This window comes from Cebidichthys violaceus, unplaced genomic scaffold (genome assembly GCF_023349555.1).
Source record: "Cebidichthys violaceus isolate CVI_PGR_0920_01 unplaced genomic scaffold, fCebVio1.0.p SCAF_53, whole genome shotgun sequence".
Lineage (NCBI taxonomy): Eukaryota > Metazoa > Chordata > Actinopteri > Perciformes > Stichaeidae > Cebidichthys > Cebidichthys violaceus.
Genome location: NW_027176739.1, coordinates 247,934 through 267,412, shown reverse-complemented (window position 1 = coordinate 267,412; position 19,479 = coordinate 247,934).

Genomic DNA, 19,479 nt, shown 5'->3' with positions numbered 1-19,479 from the left:
CTTGGTTTTTGACGTCGCCATCTTGGTTTTTGTCGTCGCCATCTTGGTTTTTGACGTCGCCATCTTGGTTTTTGTCATCGCCATCTTGGTTTTTGTCGTCGCCATCTTGGTTTTTGACGTCGCCATCTTGGTTTTTGACGTCGCCATCTTGGTTTTTGTCGTCGCCATCTTGGTTTTTGACGTCGCCATCTTGGTTTTTGTCGTCGCCATCTTGGTTTTTGTCGTCGCCATCTTGGTTTTTGTCGTCGCCATCTTGGTTTTTGTCAACGCCATCTTGGTTTTTGTCGTCGCCATCTTGGTTTTTGTCATCGCCATCTTGGTTTTTGTCATCGCCATCTTGGTTTTTGTCATCGCCATCTTGGTTTTTGACGTCCCCATCTTGGTTTTTGTCTTCGCCATCTTGGTTTTTGCAGGACTTACTTTTACGATAGTATGTTTCACAGTGTGGTATTAGTGCTTTTACTGCAGTAAAGAATCAGAATATTTCCTCCACTACTGGTTTATACTGGTCCAACGTGTCCAGTTAAAGTTGTGTAATAATAAGTCATAGATGAAGGGATTCTTCTGCTCTGCTGGGGGACCGGTGGTGATCACTCTGCTCTCTCTCAGAGGAGTGACCATGTTGTCAGTGTTTAGTCTGGAACCTCAGAGCACTAATGATCCAGCAGCAGAACAACAACCTGCAGAGGAATTTTAATTGCAAACCAGAGAGACGTCCGGCGGTGGAGAAGCCTGCTGGTCACTGAACGCCTCATCCAGAGCTCATTAACAGAAGTGAGCGACTGAAGGAACACACATCTGAGTTGTAATTATTTCACATGTGAGGACGTTCTCATTGGCTGTTTCACTAGAGAGAGCTTCAGGGGGTGGAAACAAGACTTCAGTCAGCTGTGGTTTTCACCATTTTATTTTTATTTAATTGGACGAAGACAAACCCCCCCCCCTCATGACTCACAACCGTCATATTCATATCATGAACATGAATATTTAAATAATGCTGCTCAGAGTCAGTGATTTACAAACACACAACAATGAGGAAGTTCTGTAAAAGCTTAAACTCTGTTTGCTTTTGATTCTTTTTAAAGTGTCAGTTGATTTCCTGCATGAACTGACTGTTCATCTAAACTAAATCATCCCCTGCTTTATGGTCTGTTTGACTCTAAATGGAGCATAATGTACTAAATGTACATCATGCTGTATTGAAGAAGACTGTAAACTAGAGATTGAGACCATAAACTCATGTTTACAATGTTTACTGAGGGAATAAATCAAGAGAGAAGTAGAGTCATTTTAGACTAGACTTCTATACAACCAGAGGAGTCGCCCCCTGGTGGACACTAGAGAGAATGCAGCTTTAACACATGAAGAACCGAAGAACTTTACAGAACCAGAGGTCTCCTTTTCCTCCTCTCTTTTTTAGTTCTTCTCTTCAGAAGTTCTCCAGACGTCCACTTGGTGTCGCTGTGGTACCAGACATCACCTGACGGGCCGGTCTGTGTTTGAGGAGGTGAGCTTTAATCACGCTGAAATATTAAGACACCCGAGCTCCTTAAAAAACACACTTTGGTCACCTGAGAGCTTGTTCTCGGCTGCTCACATATTCAGTAACGGAGGAGATGTTTCACCTGGATTCACCTCATCAGAGAGCAGTGACCTGGATCTTCAGATCATGACGACTCAGCATCCCTGAGTGTAAAGTCTCAGCAATGTTTACACGCACATTAATACCAAGCTGTTACTCCTAACATAACAATGCTCCTGATTCAACATACTATACTATTACTTCTTTTGACATGTTATACTATAACTTTTCTCGAAATGTTATACTATGACTTTTTTCGACATGTTATATTGACTTTTTTCGACATGCTATATTATATTTTTTGCCATACTATACTATGACTTTTTTCGACATGTTATACTATGACTTTTTTCGACATGTTATACTATGACTTTTTTCAACATGTTATATTATGACATTTTTCGACATGTTATACTATGACTTTTTTGACATGTTATACTATGACTTTTTTGACATGTTATACTATGACTTTTTTCGACATGTTATACTATGACTTTTTTCGACATACTATACTATGACTTTTTTGATATACTATACTATGACTTTTTTCAACATTCTATACTATGACTTTTTTGGACATGTTATACTATGACTTTTTTCAGCATGTTATAAAATAATTTTTTTCAACATGCTATACTGTGACTTTTTTCAACATGTTATATTATGATTTTTTTCGACATGTCATATTATGACTTTTTTCGACATGCTATACCATGACTCCTTTTAACTTTTTCTACGACATACTATACTAAGTCAATTTGTGGTGTTGACTTTGGAGCGAACACAAAGGTCTCTCTTATTTGAAAAAAGTCCAATATCCAAATATTCATAAGGAGCATTTGCTAAACAAGGAGACGATTGCTCTGAGCATCTGAGATTAGGATGAGTTGAACAATTGAGTTGTGTTAGATTTACAACCTTCAACCGTCAACAAATGGCAAAATCAAGAAGTTCAACTGAGAGGTATTGATCACATGACCACTCGACATGTCAACGGCCGAGTCGGTGGCTAGCGGATAACGGCTAACGGCGAGCAGCTAACAATGAGAACAGCGCTAACAGTGTAAACAACAGAAACAGTGCTGACAGAGCTCTGTCTTTGACCTTTCTTCCTTTCTTTGTGTAACAAATATCACGTCCATCACATGTTATTAATTGTTAGCTATGCTATATATGCTACATTTATCATATATGGATATCACAAATAAAGCCAGCCAGTTTTAACCCATTCTTGCAGCTGTAGTGTCGATACCATCTGCTGTGTATCATGTGGAATGAACTCATGTGTTGATGCTCTGAGGGTGACGCCAGTTAAACCAGATTTGATCTCTTATTTCCATCTCGACATGAGACACATTAGACCTCTTTATTTCAGGGCTCTCTATAGGCCAGTACGGCTCCGTCACATGAAGGAGTGTGATATCGAGTCTCTCTCCAGATTCATTATCTGCCATTATCTGCCATGACCAAGTGGCAGAAATGACTCTCTGAGTGTAGATGCTGTCTGCAGAGATGCAGTGTGGAGCCTCTGAAACAGACTGTAGAGATAAAAACACGGCATGATGAAATACTTCTGATGAGCAACACTTCAGATGTACAAGATGTGTAACAGGAAGGTTTTCTGTTTTTATTCATTTTTAATGAACAGCACTTTGAGCTACATCGTCTGTATGAATTGTGCTTTACAAATAAAGATTATTATCATTCAAATCATTAAAATATGACTAAAACCAAATCAAAATGTGTGTGTTTTCAAAGTTACTGACTGACAGGCTTTTTCAAATGATTAGTTTCATCAGAGAAAAATCAATAAAGCGTCTTTGTCTTCAGCTGATGTCTCTTCAAGCTTTTCTTCTTCTTCGCGTCATCGATCCGTCTCTTGGTTCAACGTCTTCATTTCTTTCTGGAACTTTTCTTCTCTTTCTCCTGCGACCATCTTTTTCGTCCTCGTTTCTGTCCATTAGCTTCTGCTCTCTTTTCCCCCTGAGCTCCCCGGTCCTTTCATTGAATGGTTTGGTGTCCTGAGGGGGGACATCATATCACGTAACACCTCATTACTCCCCCGGCTGCGAGGGAGGACGGAGACTGCCGGGGGACGAAACAAAGCCGACAATTAGCCCCAGAAAGGCCCTGATTAGGAGTTTGTGGCCCATTACCTTTCTGCTGCTCGCCCTCATAGAAAACCCTCCAGAAGACCTGCGATGAGGAGGAGGACCGGATCCCTGAGGGGCCGCTCACAAACCACCAGACCATTGTTCACTGGGAAGCAATAAAGAGAAGTTAAAAATGAAACAGAGAGACTATGTTGTGTTCGGAAGAAGAGTCAGCAGAAAACTTCTTCTGAATACAAATACAACACAAAAATCAGAAGCTGAGGATGAAGACTTCTTCTGATCTTTGTAGGAACCAACAAGCTTTGAGCTGAGAGATGAAGACAATATCAAGGAATGGACCAGCTGTTGTTTACATGGGATTCATTGACAGGAAGAGAGATCTAGAATAACCTCTAATTTGATCTTTACTGCATAGAGCATGTCAGGACAGAGTAAATACATCTATTTAATAACCATATGATACAACACAACTCTACCCCCCCACTCTGGATCTTCATCATCGTCCTCCTCCTGCAGAGTTAACAGCTCGGGGTCATGAGAGGCCTACAGACACATTACACCCTTAACTCCGTCAGTGTCTAGAGGCTACGCTCAAATCAAAGCGCTGCCTCCATACCGGTCCTCCTCCTGGTGGTGGGACCTAGAAGATGCAGAGACCTCGTTGTTCTGGTCATGGGACAGGAAGGGGTTTGTTTATGAAAGTTTATAACGGGTTCAATGAATGTGAATCAGATCTCAGGCTCACACAGACCCTTAAACCAACCACATGAACTAGAGCAACCAGCAACTCCGTCAATGGATGGAGTGGTGAGTTTCTAACACTGTGGGGGAGGAAATCATATTCATCCTCATTATACACACTTACATAACTACATTAATGTTGACACATATATATATATATATATATATATATATATATATATATATATGTGTATAACAAGACAGGCAAACAAATCCATGTCCAACACACACACACACACACACACACACACACACACACACACACACATGCACACAGTATGAAGAAGCTCTGGTTTGAATTGAGGGATTATAAAAATCACATCATAACGATTCATGAAGGAATTATGAAGGAACATCTGTTGAAAAGTGTCAGATAAGAAGAGAGAAGCACGAAGGACACTGAGGCTGTCAGTTAGGAAGGAGAGAAGAAGAAGAAGAAGAAGAAGAAGAAGAAGAAGAAGAAGAAGAAGAAGAAGAAGAAGAAGAAGATGCTTTGTGTGTTTGTGTCCACGCCTCAACCTCTCAGAGAGGATTATGGGGCTTTAAAGTGACCGTCAAAAACACGAAAAAACTAAAAAAAACGCAAGTCGAGTGACCCAGACGAGACGAGACGATTGGCTGTCAGGGAATTAACGAAAGCCAATCAAAGCGTGCAAAATGTAATTATGGGTTTTGGTTTTACAGCAGAGAGCCGTTATCAGCAGCAGCAGATAGAGCTGTGATTATACATACATACATATATATATATATATATATATATATATATATATATATATATATACACATGTAGTTATTGGAGCTGCAGGATGCCGATCAATCAGCATTAAACGCTTCACTCAGACTTGCATCACATTAATAAAGCTCTTTTTTTCAGCCTGAATGTTGAATGAAAAGTCTGCAGTGATTGTTGATCGAGGTGTTTTATTTCAGGTGAGACATGAAATATGAATTATGATCTATAAAGTGCAGTCTGAGTAAGCTAAGATATACTGCACAACAATCAGTGAAGTATTTTACTTCATATGTTTCTACTCCATTACACATCAATGCACCAATAATTATTACACAATAACATCATATATATATATTACATAAATAGTACTTTTGGTGTGTTTATAATATTTTGAATGCAGGACTTTTACTTGTATGAGAGTAATTTCTACACTGTAGTATTACTACTTCTGAGTACTTCTTCCACCTCAAAGATGTGTTTTTTACAACTATTATAGCTTTTGTTTCGTTGATCATGAGGTTAAAAAGCAACAATAAGTTGTTGATGGACACGTCTCACGCTGTCGTCCAGGACCGCCATTTTGGATTGAAGATTTCAAAGCATCACTGTCACAATTGTTAACTTTCAGCACAAAAAAAGTACAAAAACACTGTCCGACTTCCCGCCTGTGGCCCACAGACTCCTGCCTTCAGACACAGATATCAGTAATCTGCTAAAACAGCTTTTAATCAAACAAACAGGAGGAAGTAGTGTCTTTTTGGGGACAACAGTGACGGTCTGAAGCAACGATTGTTGTTTAACAAAAGGCCAGGACAACAAAAATAAGCATTCTCTTAACAAATGCCAATAGGCAAAACGTGCCGCCAGTTCAACGAACGCAATCTTGCTGCCAACACTCCGTGCAGCACGTCGGGTGTGTCAGATGGGAAGAAGCCGGCACTCTCTCAGGATGGGGCGGGTCTTGTGGGGTGAAGGCATGGGCCAGCTGCCTCCAATTTCCTTGATGGCCTCACTCTCGAATCCCGGGACACTGAAAGACAGAAAGCGCCACACACACAAACACACACACAGACAAAGACACAGACACACACCCAGGCAGAGACCATAGGGCCGTCACATATAACATGTCATAAAAAGTCACATTATAACATGTTGAAAAAAGTCATAGAATAGCATGTTGAAAAAAGTCATAATATAACAGGTCAAACATTCATAGTATAACATGTTGAAAAAGTCATTATATAGTATGTTGAAAAAAGTCATATTTTAACATGTCAAAAAAAGTCATAGTAAAACATGACAAAACGGTCATAGTATAGCATGTCGAAAACAGTCAAAACACAGTCATAGTATATTATGTCGAAAACAGTCATAGTATAGCCTGTCGAAAAAAGTCAAAAAACACTAATAGTATATTATGTCGAAAACAGTCATAGTATAGCCTGTCAAAAAAAGTGAAAAACGGTCATAGTATAGCATGTCAAAAAAAGTAAAAAAAAAAAGTCATAGTATATTATGTCGAAAACAGTCATAGTATAGCATGTCAAAAAAATGTGAAAAACGGTCATAGTATAGCATGTTGAAAACGGTCAGAGTATAGCATGTCAAAAAAAATTTTAAAACGGTCATAGTACAGCCTGTGAAATTTTTTTTAAAACAGTCATAGTATCATGTCGAAAATGTGAAAAAACAGTCATAGTATATTATGTCGAAAACAGTCATAGTATAGCATGTCGAAAAAATTTAAAAACGGTCATAGTATAGCATGTTGAAAAAAGTCAAAAAACACTCATAGTATATTATGTCGAAAACAGTCATAGTATAGCCTGTCAAAAAAAGTGAAAAACGATCATATAATAGCATGTCGAAAAAAGTCAAAAAACACTCATAATATATTATGTCAAAAACAGTCATACTATAGCATGTCGAAAAAAGTGAAAAACAGTCATAGTATAGCATGTCAAAAAAATTAAAAAACAGTCATAGTATAGCATGTCGAAAAAAGTCAAAAAACACTCATAGTATTATATGTCAAAAACAGTCATAGTATAGCCTGTTGAAAACGGTCAGAGTATAGCATGTCAAAAAAATTTGAAAAACGGTCATAGTACAGCCTGTCAAATTTTTTTTAAAAGTCATAGTATAGCATGTCGAAAAAAGTCAAAAAACAGTCATAGTATATTATGTCGAAAACAGTCATAGTATAGCATGTCGAAAACAGTCATAGTATAGCCTGTCGAAAACGGTCATAGTATAGCCTGTCAAAAAAAGTGAAAAACGATCATAGTATTGCATGTCGAAAAAAGTCAAAAAACAGTCTTAGTATATTATGTTGAAAACAGTCATAGTATAGCCTGTCAAAAAAATTTGAAAACAGTCATAGTATAGCATGTCGAAAAAAGTCAAAAAACACTCATTGTATATTATGTCGAAAACAGTCATTGTATATTATGTCGAAAAAAGTGAAAAACGATTATAGTATAGCAAGTCGAAAAAAGTGAAAAACAGTCATAGTATATTATGTTGAAAAATAGTCATAGTATAGCTTGTCGAAAACAGTCATAGTATAGTCTTTCAAAAAAAGTGAAAAACGGTCATAGTATAGCATGTCAAAAAAAGTCAAAAAACACTCAGTATATTATGTCAAAAACAGTCATAGTATAGCATGTCGAAAAAAGTGAAAAACAATCACAGTAAAGCATGTCGAAAAAAGTAAAAAAAAAGTCATAGTATATTATGTCGAAAACAGTCATAGTATAGCCTGTTGAAAACGTCAAAAAAAAGTCATTTTATATTATGTCGAAAACAGCCATAATATAGCATGTCGAAAACAGTCATAGTATAGCCTGTCAAAAAAAGTGAAAGACGGTCATTGTAGAGCATGTTAAAAAAAGTCAAAAAACACTCATAGTATATTATGTCGAAAACAGTCATAGTATAGCATGTCGAAAAAATTGAAAAACGGTCATTGTAGAGCATGTCGAAAAAAGTCAAAAAACACTCATTGTATATTGTGTCGAAAACAGTCATAGTATAGCATGTCGAAAAAATTGAAAAACGGTCATTGTAGAGCATGTCGAAAAAAGTCAAAAAACACTCATTGTATATTGTGTCGAAAACAGTCATAGTATAGCATGTCGAAAAAGTGAAAAACAGTCATAGTATAGCCTGTCAAAAAAAGTGAAAAACGGTCATAGTATATTATGTCGAAAACAGTCATAGTATAGCATGTCAAAAAAAGTCAAAAAACAGTCATAGTATATTATGTTGAAAAACAGTCATAGTATAGCCTGTCGAAAACAGTCATAGTATAGCCTTTCAAAAAAAGTGAAAAACGGTCATAGTATAGCATGTCGAAAAAAGTCAAAAAACACTCAGTATATTTAGTCAAAAACAGTCATAGTATAGCATGTCGAAAAAAGTGAAAAACAATCACAGTAAAGCATGTCGAAAAAAGTAAAAAAACAGTCATAGTATATTATGTCGAAAACAGTCATAGTATAGCCTGTCAAAAAAGTGAAAAACAATCATAGTATAGCATGTCGAAAAAAGTGAAAAACAGTCATGGTATATTTTGTCGAAAACAGTCATAGTATAGCGTGTCGAAAAAAGTGAAAAACAGTCATGGTATATTATGTCGAAAACAGTCATAGCTTAGCCTGTCAAAAAAATTAAAAAACGGTCATAGTATAACATGTCAAAAAAATTTAAAAACGGTCATAGTATAGCATGTCGAAAAAAGTCCAAAAACATTCATAGTATTTTATGTCGAAAACAGTCATAGTATAGCCTGTTGAAAAAAAGTGAAAAACGATAATAGTATAGCATGTCGAAAAAAGTGAAAAACGGTCATAGTATAGCATGTCAAAAAAAGTGAAAAACGGTCATAGTATAGCATGTTGAAAAAAGTAAAAAAACACTCATAGTATATTATGTCGAAAACGGTCATAGTATAGCATGTCGAAAAAAGTGAAAAACACTCATAGTATATTATGTTGAAAACAGTCATAGTATAGCCTGTTGAAAACGGTCAAAGTATAGCATGTCAAAATTTTTTTTAAAACGGTCATGGTACAGCCTGGGAAATTTTTTTTAAAACAGTCATAGTATAGCATGTCGAAAAAAGTGAAAAAACAGTCATAGTATATTATGTCGAAAACAGTCATAGTATAGCATGTCGAAAAAATTTAAAAACGGTCATAGTATAGCATGTCAAAAAAAGTCAAAAAACACTCATAGTATATTATGTCGAAAACAGTCATAGTATAGCATGTCGAAAATAGTCATAGTATAGCCTGTCAAAAAAAGTGAAAAACGGTCATTGTAGAGCATGTCGAAAAAAGTCAAAAAACACTCATAATATATTATGTCAAAAACAGTCATAGTATAGTATGTCAAAAAAATGTAAAAAAACGGTCATAGTATAGCATGTCGAAAAAAGTCAAAAAACACTCATAGTATATTATGTCGAAAACAGTCATAGTATATTATGTTGAAAACAGTCATAGTATATTATTTCGAAAAAAGTGAAAAACAGTCATAGTATATTATGTTGAAAACAGTCATAGTATAGCCTGTCGAAAACAGTCATAGTATAGCCTGTCAAAAAAAGTGAAAAACGGTCATAGTATAGCATGTCAAAAAAAGTCAAAAAACACTCATAGTATTATATGTCAAAAACAGTCATAGTATAGCCTGTTGAAAAAGGTCAGAGTATAGCTTGTCGAAAACGGTCATAGTATAGCCTGTCAAAAAAATGTGAAAAACGGTAATAGTACAGCCTGTCAAATTTTTTTTAAAAGTCATAGTATAGCATGTCGAAAAAAGTCAAAAAACAGTCATAGTATATTATGTCGAAAACAGTCATAGTATAGCATGTCGAAAACAGTCATAGTATAGCCTGTCGAAAACGGTCATAGTATAGGATGTCGAAAAAAGTCAAAAAACAGTCTTAGTATATTATGTCGAAAACAGTCATTGTATATTATGTCGAAAAAAGTGAAAAACGATTATAGTATAGCAAGTCGAAAAAAGTGAAAAACAGTCATAGTATATTATGTTGAAAAATAGTCATAGTATAGCTTCTCGAAAACAGTCATAGTATAGCCTTTCAAAAAAAGTGAAAAACGGTCATAGTATAGCATGTCAAAAAAAGTCAAAAAACACTCAGTATATTATGTCAAAAACAGTCATAGTATAGCATGTCGAAAAAAGTGAAAAACAATCACAGTAAAGCATGTCGAAAAAAGTAAAAAAACAGTCATAGTATATTATGTCGAAAACAGTCATAGTATAACATGTCGAAAACAGTCAAAGTATAGCCTGTCAAAAAAAGTGAAAGACGGTCATTGTAGAGCATGTTAAAAAAAGTCAAAAAACATTCATAGAATATTATGTCGAAAACATTCATAGTATAGCATGTCGAAAAAATTGAAAAACGGTCATTGTAGAGCATGTCGAAAAAAGTAAAAAAAAACTCATTGTATATTGTGTCGAAAACAGTCATAGTATAGCATGTCGAAAAAAGTGAAAAACAGTCATAGTATAGTATGTCAAAAAAATTTAAGAACGGTCATAGTATAGCATGTCGAAAAAAGTCAAAAAACACTCATAGTATATTATGTCGAAAACAGTCATAGTATAATATGTTGAAAAAAGTGAAAAACAGTCATAGTATATTATGTTGAAAACAGTCATAGTATAGCCTGTCGAAAACAGTCATAGTATAGCCTGTCAAAAAAAGTGAAAAAAGGTCATAGTATAGCATGTCAAAAAAAGTCAAAAAACACTCATAGTATATTATGTTAAAAACAGTCATAGTATAGCATGTCGAAAAAAATGAAAAACAGTCATAGTATAGCATGTTGAAAAAAGTCAAAAAACAGTCATAGTATATTATGTCGAAAACAGTCATAGTATAGCATGTCAAAAAAAGTGAAAAACGGTCATAGTATAGCATGTCAAAAAAAGTCAAAAAACACTCATAGTATATTATGTCAAAAACAGTCATAGTATATTATGTTGAAAACGGTCAGAGTATAGCATGTCAAAAAAATGTGAAAAACGGTCAGAGTATAGCATGTCAAAAAAAAGTCCAAATACACTCATAGTATATTATGTCAAAAACAGTCATAGTATATTATGTTGAAAACGGTCAAAGTATAGCATGTCGAAAAAAGTGAAAAACAGTCATAGTATAGCATGTTGAAAACGGTCATAGTATAGCATGTCAAAAAAAGTGAAAAACGGTCATAGTATAGCATGTTGAAAAAAGTCAAAAAACACTCATAGTATATTATGTCAAAAACAGTCATAGTATAGCATGTCGAAAAAAGTGAAAAACGGTCATAGTATAGCATGTCAAAAAAAGTGAAAAACAGTCATAGTATAGCATGTTGAAAACGGTCATAGCATAGCATGTCAAAAAAAGTGAAAAACGGTCATAGTATAGCATGTTGAAAAAAGTCAAAAAACACTCATAGTATATTATGTCAAAAACAGTCATAGTATAGCATGTCGAAAAAATTCAAAAACGGTCATTGTAGAGCATGTCGAAAAAAGTCAAAAAACACTCATACTATATTGTGTCGAAAACAGTCATAGTAAAGTATGTCGAAAAAAGTGAAAAACAGTCATAGTATAGCATGTCGAAAAAAGTGAAAAACAGTCATAGTATATTATGTTGAAAACAGTCAAAGTATAGCATGTCAAAAAAAGTGAAAAACGGTCATAGTATAGCATGTCAAAAAAAGTCAAAAAACACTCATAGTATATTATGTCAAAAACAGTCATAGCATAGCCTGTTGAAAACGGTCAGAGTATAGCATGTCAAAAAAAGTCAAAAAACACTCAGTATATTATGTCAAAAACAGTCATAGTATAGCATGTCGAAAAAAGTGAAAAACAATCACAGTAAAAAATGTCGAAAAAAGTAAAAAAACAGTCATAGTATATTATGTCGAAAACAGCCATAGTATAGCATGTCGAAAACAGTCATAGTATAGCCTGTCAAAAAAAGTGAAAGACGGTCATTGTAGAGCATGTTAAAAAAAGTCAAAAAACACTCATAGTATATTATGTCGAAAACAGTCATAGTATAGCATGTCGAAAAAATTGAAAAACGGTGATTGTAGAGCATGTCGAAAAAAGTCAAAAAACACTCATTGTATATTGTGTCGAAAACAGTCATAGTGTAGCATGTCGAAAAAAGTCAAAAAACACTCATAGTATATTATGTCGAAAACAGTCATTGTATATTATGTCGAAAAAAGTGAAAAACGATTATAGTATAGCAAGTCGAAAAAAGTGAAAAACAGTCATAGTATATTATGTTGAAAAATAGTCATAGTATAGCTTCTCGAAAACAGTCATAGTATAGCCTTTCAAAAAAAGTGAAAAACGGTCATAGTATAGCATGTCAAAAAAAGTCAAAAAACACTCAGTATATTATGTCAAAAACAGTCATAGTATAGCATGTCGAAAAAAGTGAAAAACAATCACAGTAAAGCATGTCGAAAAAAGTAAAAAAACAGTCATAGTATATTATGTCGAAAACAGTCATAGTATAGACTGTTGAAAACGTCAAAAAACAGTCATTTTATATTATGTTGAAAACAGCCATAGTATAGCATGTCGAAAACAGTCATAGTATAGCCTGTCAAAAAAAGTGAAAGACGGTCATTGTAGAGCATGTTAAAAAAAGTCAAAAAACACTCATAGTATATTATGTCGAAAACAGTCATAGTATAGCATGTCGAAAAAATTGAAAAACGGTCATTGTAGAGCATGTCGAAAAAAGTCAAAAAACACTCATTGTATATTGTGTCGAAAACAGTCATAGTATAGCATGTCGAAAAAAGTGAAAAACAGTCATAGTATAGCATGTCAAAAAAAGTGAAAAACGGTCATAGTATAGCATGTTGAAAAAAGTGAAAAACACTCTTAGTATATTATGTTGAAAACAGTCATAGTATAGCCTGTTGAAAACGGTCAGAGTATAGCATGTCAAAAAAATTTTTAAAACGGTCATAGTACAGCCTGTGAAATTTTTTTTAAAACAGTCATAGTATAGCATGTCGAAAATAGTCATAGTATAGCCTGTCAAAAAAATTTAAAAACGGTCATAGTATAGCATGTCGAAAAAAGTCAAAAAACACTCATAGTATATTATGTCGAAAACAGTCATAGTATATTATGTTGAAAACAGTCATAGTATATTATTTCGAAAAAAGTGAAAAACAGTCATAGTATATTATGTTGAAAACAGTCATAGTATAGCCTGTCGAAAACAGACATAGTATAGCCTGTCAAAAAAAGTGAAAAACGGTCATAGTATAGCATGTCAAAAAAAGTCAAAAAACACTCATAGTATTATATGTCAAAAACAGTCATAGTATAGCCTGTTGAAAACGGTCAGAGTATAGCTTGTCGAAAACGGTCATAGTATAGCCTGTCAAAAAAATGTGAAAAACGGTCATAGTACAGCCTGTCAAATTTTTTTTAAAAGTCATAGTATAGCATGTCGAAAAAAGTCAAAAAACAGTCATAGTATATTATGTCGAAAACAGTCATAGTATAGCATGTCGAAAACAGTCATAGTATAGCCTGTCGAAAACGGTCATAGTATAGCATGTCGAAAAAAATCAAAAAACAGTCTTAGTATATTATGTCGAAAACAGTCATTGTATATTATGTCGAAAAAAGTGAAAAACGATTATAGTATAGCAAGTCGAAAAAAGTGAAAAACAGTCATAGTATATTATGTTGAAAAATAGTCATAGTATAGCTTGTCGAAAACAGTCATAGTATAGCCTTTCAAAAAAAGTCAAAAACAGTCATAGTATAGCATGTCGAAAAAAGTGAAAAACAATCACAGTAAAGCATGTCGAAAAAAGTAAAAAAACAGTCATAGTATATTATGTCGAAAACAGTCATAGTATAACATGTCGAAAACAGTCAAAGTATAGCCTGTCAAAAAAAGTGAAAGACGGTCATTGTAGAGCATGTTAAAAAAAGTCAAAAAACACTCATAGAATATTATGTCGAAAACATTCATAGTATAGCATGTCGAAAAAATTGAAAAACGGTCATTGTAGAGCATGTCGAAAAAAGTCAAAAAACACTCATTGTATATTGTGTCGAAAACAGTCATAGTATAGCATGTCGAAAAAAGTGAAAAACACTCATAGTATTATATGTCAAAAACAGTCATAGTATAGCCTGTTGAAAACGGTCAGAGTATAGCTTGTCGAAAACGGTCATAGTATAGCCTGTCAAAAAAATGTGAAAAACGGTCATAGTACAGCCTGTCAAATTTTTTTTAAAAGTCATAGTATAGCATGTCGAAAAAAGTCAAAAAACAGTCATAGTATATTATGTCGAAAACAGTCATAGTATAGCATGTCGAAAACAGTCATAGTATAGCCTGTCGAAAACGGTCATAGTATAGCATGTCGAAAAAAATCAAAAAACAGTCTTAGTATATTATGTCGAAAACAGTCATTGTATATTATGTCGAAAAAAGTGAAAAACGATTATAGTATAGCAAGTCGAAAAAAGTGAAAAACAGTCATAGTATATTATGTTGAAAAATAGTCATAGTATAGCTTGTCGAAAACAGTCATAGTATAGCCTTTCAAAAAAAGTCAAAAACGGTCATAGTATAGCATGTCGAAAAAAGTGAAAAACAATCACAGTAAAGCATGTCGAAAAAAGTAAAAAAACAGTCATAGTATATTATGTCGAAAACAGTCATAGTATAACATGTCGAAAACAGTCAAAGTATAGCCTGTCAAAAAAAGTGAAAGACGGTCATTGTAGAGCATGTTAAAAAAAGTCAAAAAACACTCATAGAATATTATGTCGAAAACATTCATAGTATAGCATGTCGAAAAAATTGAAAAACGGTCATTGTAGAGCATGTCGAAAAAAGTCAAAAAACACTCATTGTATATTGTGTCGAAAACAGTCATAGTATAGCATGTCGAAAAAAGTGAAAAACAGTCATAGTATAGTATGTCAAAAAAATTTAAGAACGGTCATAGTATAGCATGTCGAAAAAAGTCAAAAAACACTCATAGTATATTATGTCGAAAACAGTCATAGTATAATATGTTGAAAAAAGTGAAAAACAGTCATAGTATATTATGTTGAAAACAGTCATAGTATAGCCTGTCGAAAACAGTCATAGTATAGCCTGTCAAAAAAAGTGAAAAAAGGTCATAGTATAGCATGTCAAAAAAAGTCAAAAAACACTCATAGTATATTATGTTAAAAACAGTCATAGTATAGCATGTCGAAAAAAATGAAAAACAGTCATAGTATAGCATGTTGAAAAAAGTCAAAAAACAGTCATAGTATATTATGTCGAAAACAGTCATAGTATAGCATGTCAAAAAAAGTGAAAAACGGTCATAGTATAGCATGTCAAAAAAAGTCAAAAAACACTCATAGTATATTATGTCAAAAACAGTCATAGTATAGCCTGTTGAAAACGGTCAGAGTATAGCATGTCAAAAAAATGTGAAAAACGGTCAGAGTATAGCATGTCAAAAAAAAGTCCAAATACACTCATAGTATATTATGTCAAAAACAGTCATAGTATATTATGTTGAAAACGGTCAAAGTATAGCATGTCGAAAAAAGTGAAAAACAGTCATAGTATAGCATGTTGAAAACGGTCAAAGTATAGCATGTCAAAAAAAGTGAAAAACGGTCATAGTATAGCATGTTGAAAAAAGTCAAAAAACACTCATAGTATATTATGTCAAAAACAGTCATAGTATAGCATGTCGAAAAAATTCAAAAACGGTCATTGTAGAGCATGTCGAAAAAAGTCAAAAAACACTCATACTATATTGTGTCGAAAACAGTCATAGTAAAGCATGTCGAAAAAAGTGAAAAACAGTCATAGTATAGCATGTCAAAAAAAGTGAAAAACGATCATAATATAGCATGTCGAAAAAAGTCAAAAAACACTCATAGTATATTATGTCGAAAACAGTCATAGTATAGCATGTCGAAAAAGTGAAAAACAGTCATAGTATATTATGTTGAAAACAGTCAAAGTATAGCATGTCAAAAAAAGTGAAAAACGGTCATAGTATAGCATGTCAAAAAAAGTCAAAAAACACTCATAGTATATTATGTCAAAAACAGTCATAGTATAGCCTGTTGAAAACGGTCAGAGTATAGCATGTCAAAAAAAGTCAAAAAACACTCATTGTATATTGTGTCGAAAACAGTCATAGTATAGCATGTCGAAAAAAGTCAAAAAACACTCATAGTATATTATGTCGAAAACATTCATAGTATAGCATGTCGAAAACATTGAAAAACGGTCATTGTAGGGCATGTCGAAAAAAGTCAAAAAACACTCATTGTATATTGTGTCGAAAACAGTCATAGTATAGCATGTCGAAAAAAGTGAAAAACAGTCATAGTATAGTATGTCAAAAAAATTTAAGAACGGTCATAGTATAGCATGTCGAAAAAAGTCAAAAAACACTCATAGTATATTATGTCGAAAACAGTCATAGTATAATATGTTAAAAAAAGTGAAAAACAGTCATAGTATATTATGTTGAAAACAGTCATAGTATAGCCTGTCGAAAACAGTCATAGTATAGCCTGTCAAAAAAAGTGAAAAAAGGTCATAGTATAGCATGTCAAAAAAAGTCAAAAAACACTCATAGTATATTATGTTAAAAACAGTCATAGTATAGCATGTCGAAAAAAATGAAAAACAGTCATAGTATAGCATGTTGAAAAAAGTCAAAAAACAGTCATAGTATATTATGTCGAAAACAGTCATAGTATAGCATGTCAAAAAAAGTGAAAAACGGTCATAGTATAGCATGTCAAAAAAAGTAAAAAAACACTCATAGTATATTATGTCAAAAACAGTCATAGTATAGCCTGTTGAAAACGGTCAGAGTATAGCATGTCAAAAAAATGTGAAAAACGGTCAGAGTATAGCATGTCAAAAAAAAGTCCAAATACACTCATAGTATATTATGTCAAAAACAGTCATAGTATATTATGTTGAAAACGGTCAAAGTATAGCATGTCGAAAAAAGTGAAAAACAGTCATAGTATAGCATGTTGAAAACGGTCATAGTATAGCATGTCAAAAAAAGTGAAAAACAGTCATAGTATAGCATGTTGAAAACAGTCATAGTATAGCATGTCAAAAAAAGTGAAAAACGGTCATAGTATAGCATGTTGAAAAAAGTCAAAAAACACTCATAGTATATTATGTCAAAAACAGTCATAGTATAGCATGTCGAAAAAATTCAAAAACGGTCATTGTAGAGCATGTCGAAAAAAGTCAAAAAACACTCATACTATATTGTGTCGAAAACAGTCATAGTAAAGCATGTCGAAAAAAGTGAAAAACAGTCATAGTATAGCATGTCAAAAAAAGTGAAAAACGATCATAATATAGCATGTCGAAAAAAGTCAAAAAACACTCATAGTATATTATGTCGAAAACAGTCATAGTATAGCATGTCGAAAAAGTGAAAAACAGTCATAGTATATTATGTTGAAAACAGTCAAAGTATAGCATGTCAAAAAAAGTGAAAAACGGTCATAGTATAGCATGTCAAAAAAAGTCAAAAAACACTCAGTATATTATGTCAAAAACAGTCATAGTATAGCATGTCGAAAAAAGTGAAAAACAATCACAGTAAAGCATGTCGAAAAAAGTAAAAAAACAGTCATAGTATATTATGTCGAAAACAGCCATAGTATAGCATGTCGAAAACAGTCATAGTATAGCCTGTCAAAAAAAGTGAAAGACGGTCATTGTAGAGCATGTTAAAAAAAGTCAAAAAACACTCATAGTATATTATGTCGAAAACAGTCATAGTATAGCATGTCGAAAACATTGAAAAACGGTCATTGTAGAGCATGTCGAAAAAAGTCAAAAAACACTCATTGTATATTGTGTCGAAAACAGTCATAGTATAGCATGTCGAAAAAAGTCAAAAAACACTCATAGTATATTATGTCGAAAACAGTCATTGTATATTATGTCGAAAAAAGTGAAAAACGATTATAGTATAGCAAGTCAAAAAAAGTGAAAAATAGTCATAGTATACCTTCTCGAAAACAGTCATAGTATAGCCTTTCAAAAAAAGTGAAAAACGGTCATAGTATAGCATGTCAAAAAAAGTCAAAAAACACTCAGTATATTATGTCAAAAACAGTCATAGTATAGCATGTCGAAAAAAGTGAAAAACAATCACAGTAAAGCATGTCGAAAAAAGTAAAAAAACAGTCATAGTATATTATGTCGAAAACAGTCATAGTATAGACTGTTGAAAACGTCAAAAAACAGTAATTTTATATTATGTTGAAAACAGCCATAGTATAGCATGTCGAAAACAGTCATAGTATAGACTGTCAAAAAAAGTGAAAGACGGTCATTGTAGAGCATGTTAAAAAAAGTCAAAAAACACTCATAGTATATTATGTCGAAAACAGTCATAGCATAGCATGTCGAAAAAATTGAAAAACGGTCATTGTAGAGCATGTCGAAAAAAGTCAAAAAACACTCATTGTATATTGTGTCGAAAACAGTCATAGTATAGCATGTCGAAAAAAGTGAAAAACAGTCATAGTATAACATGTCAAAAAAAGTGAAAAACGATCATAATATAGCATGTCAAAAAAAGTCAAAAAACACTCATAGTATATTATGTCAAAAACAGTCATAGTATAGCATGTCGAAAAAAGTGAAAAACAGTCATAGTATATTATGTTGAAAACAGTCAAAGTATAGCATGTCAAAAAAAGTGAAAAACGGTCATAGTATAGCATGTCAAAAAAAGTCAAAAAACACTCATAGTATATTATGTCAAAAACAGTCATAGTATAGCCTGTTGAAAACGGTCAGAGTATAGCATGTCAAAAAAAGTCAAAAAACACTCAGTATATTATGTCAAAAACAGTCATAGTATAGCATGTCGAAAAAAGTGAAAAACAATCACAGTAAAGCATGTCGAAAAAAGTAAAAAAACAGTCATAGTATATTATGTCGAAAACAGTCATAGTATAGCCCGTTGAAAACGTCAAAAAACAGTCATTTTATATTATGTCGAAAACAGCCATAGTATAGCATGTCGAAAACAGTCATAGTATAGCCTGTCAAAAAAAGTGAAAGACGGTCATTGTAGAGCATGTTAAAAAAAGTCAAAAAACACTCATAGTATATTATGTCGAAAACAGTCATAGTATAGCATGTCGAAAAAATTGAAAAACGGTCATTGTAGAGCATGTCGAAAAAAGTCAAAAAACACTCATTG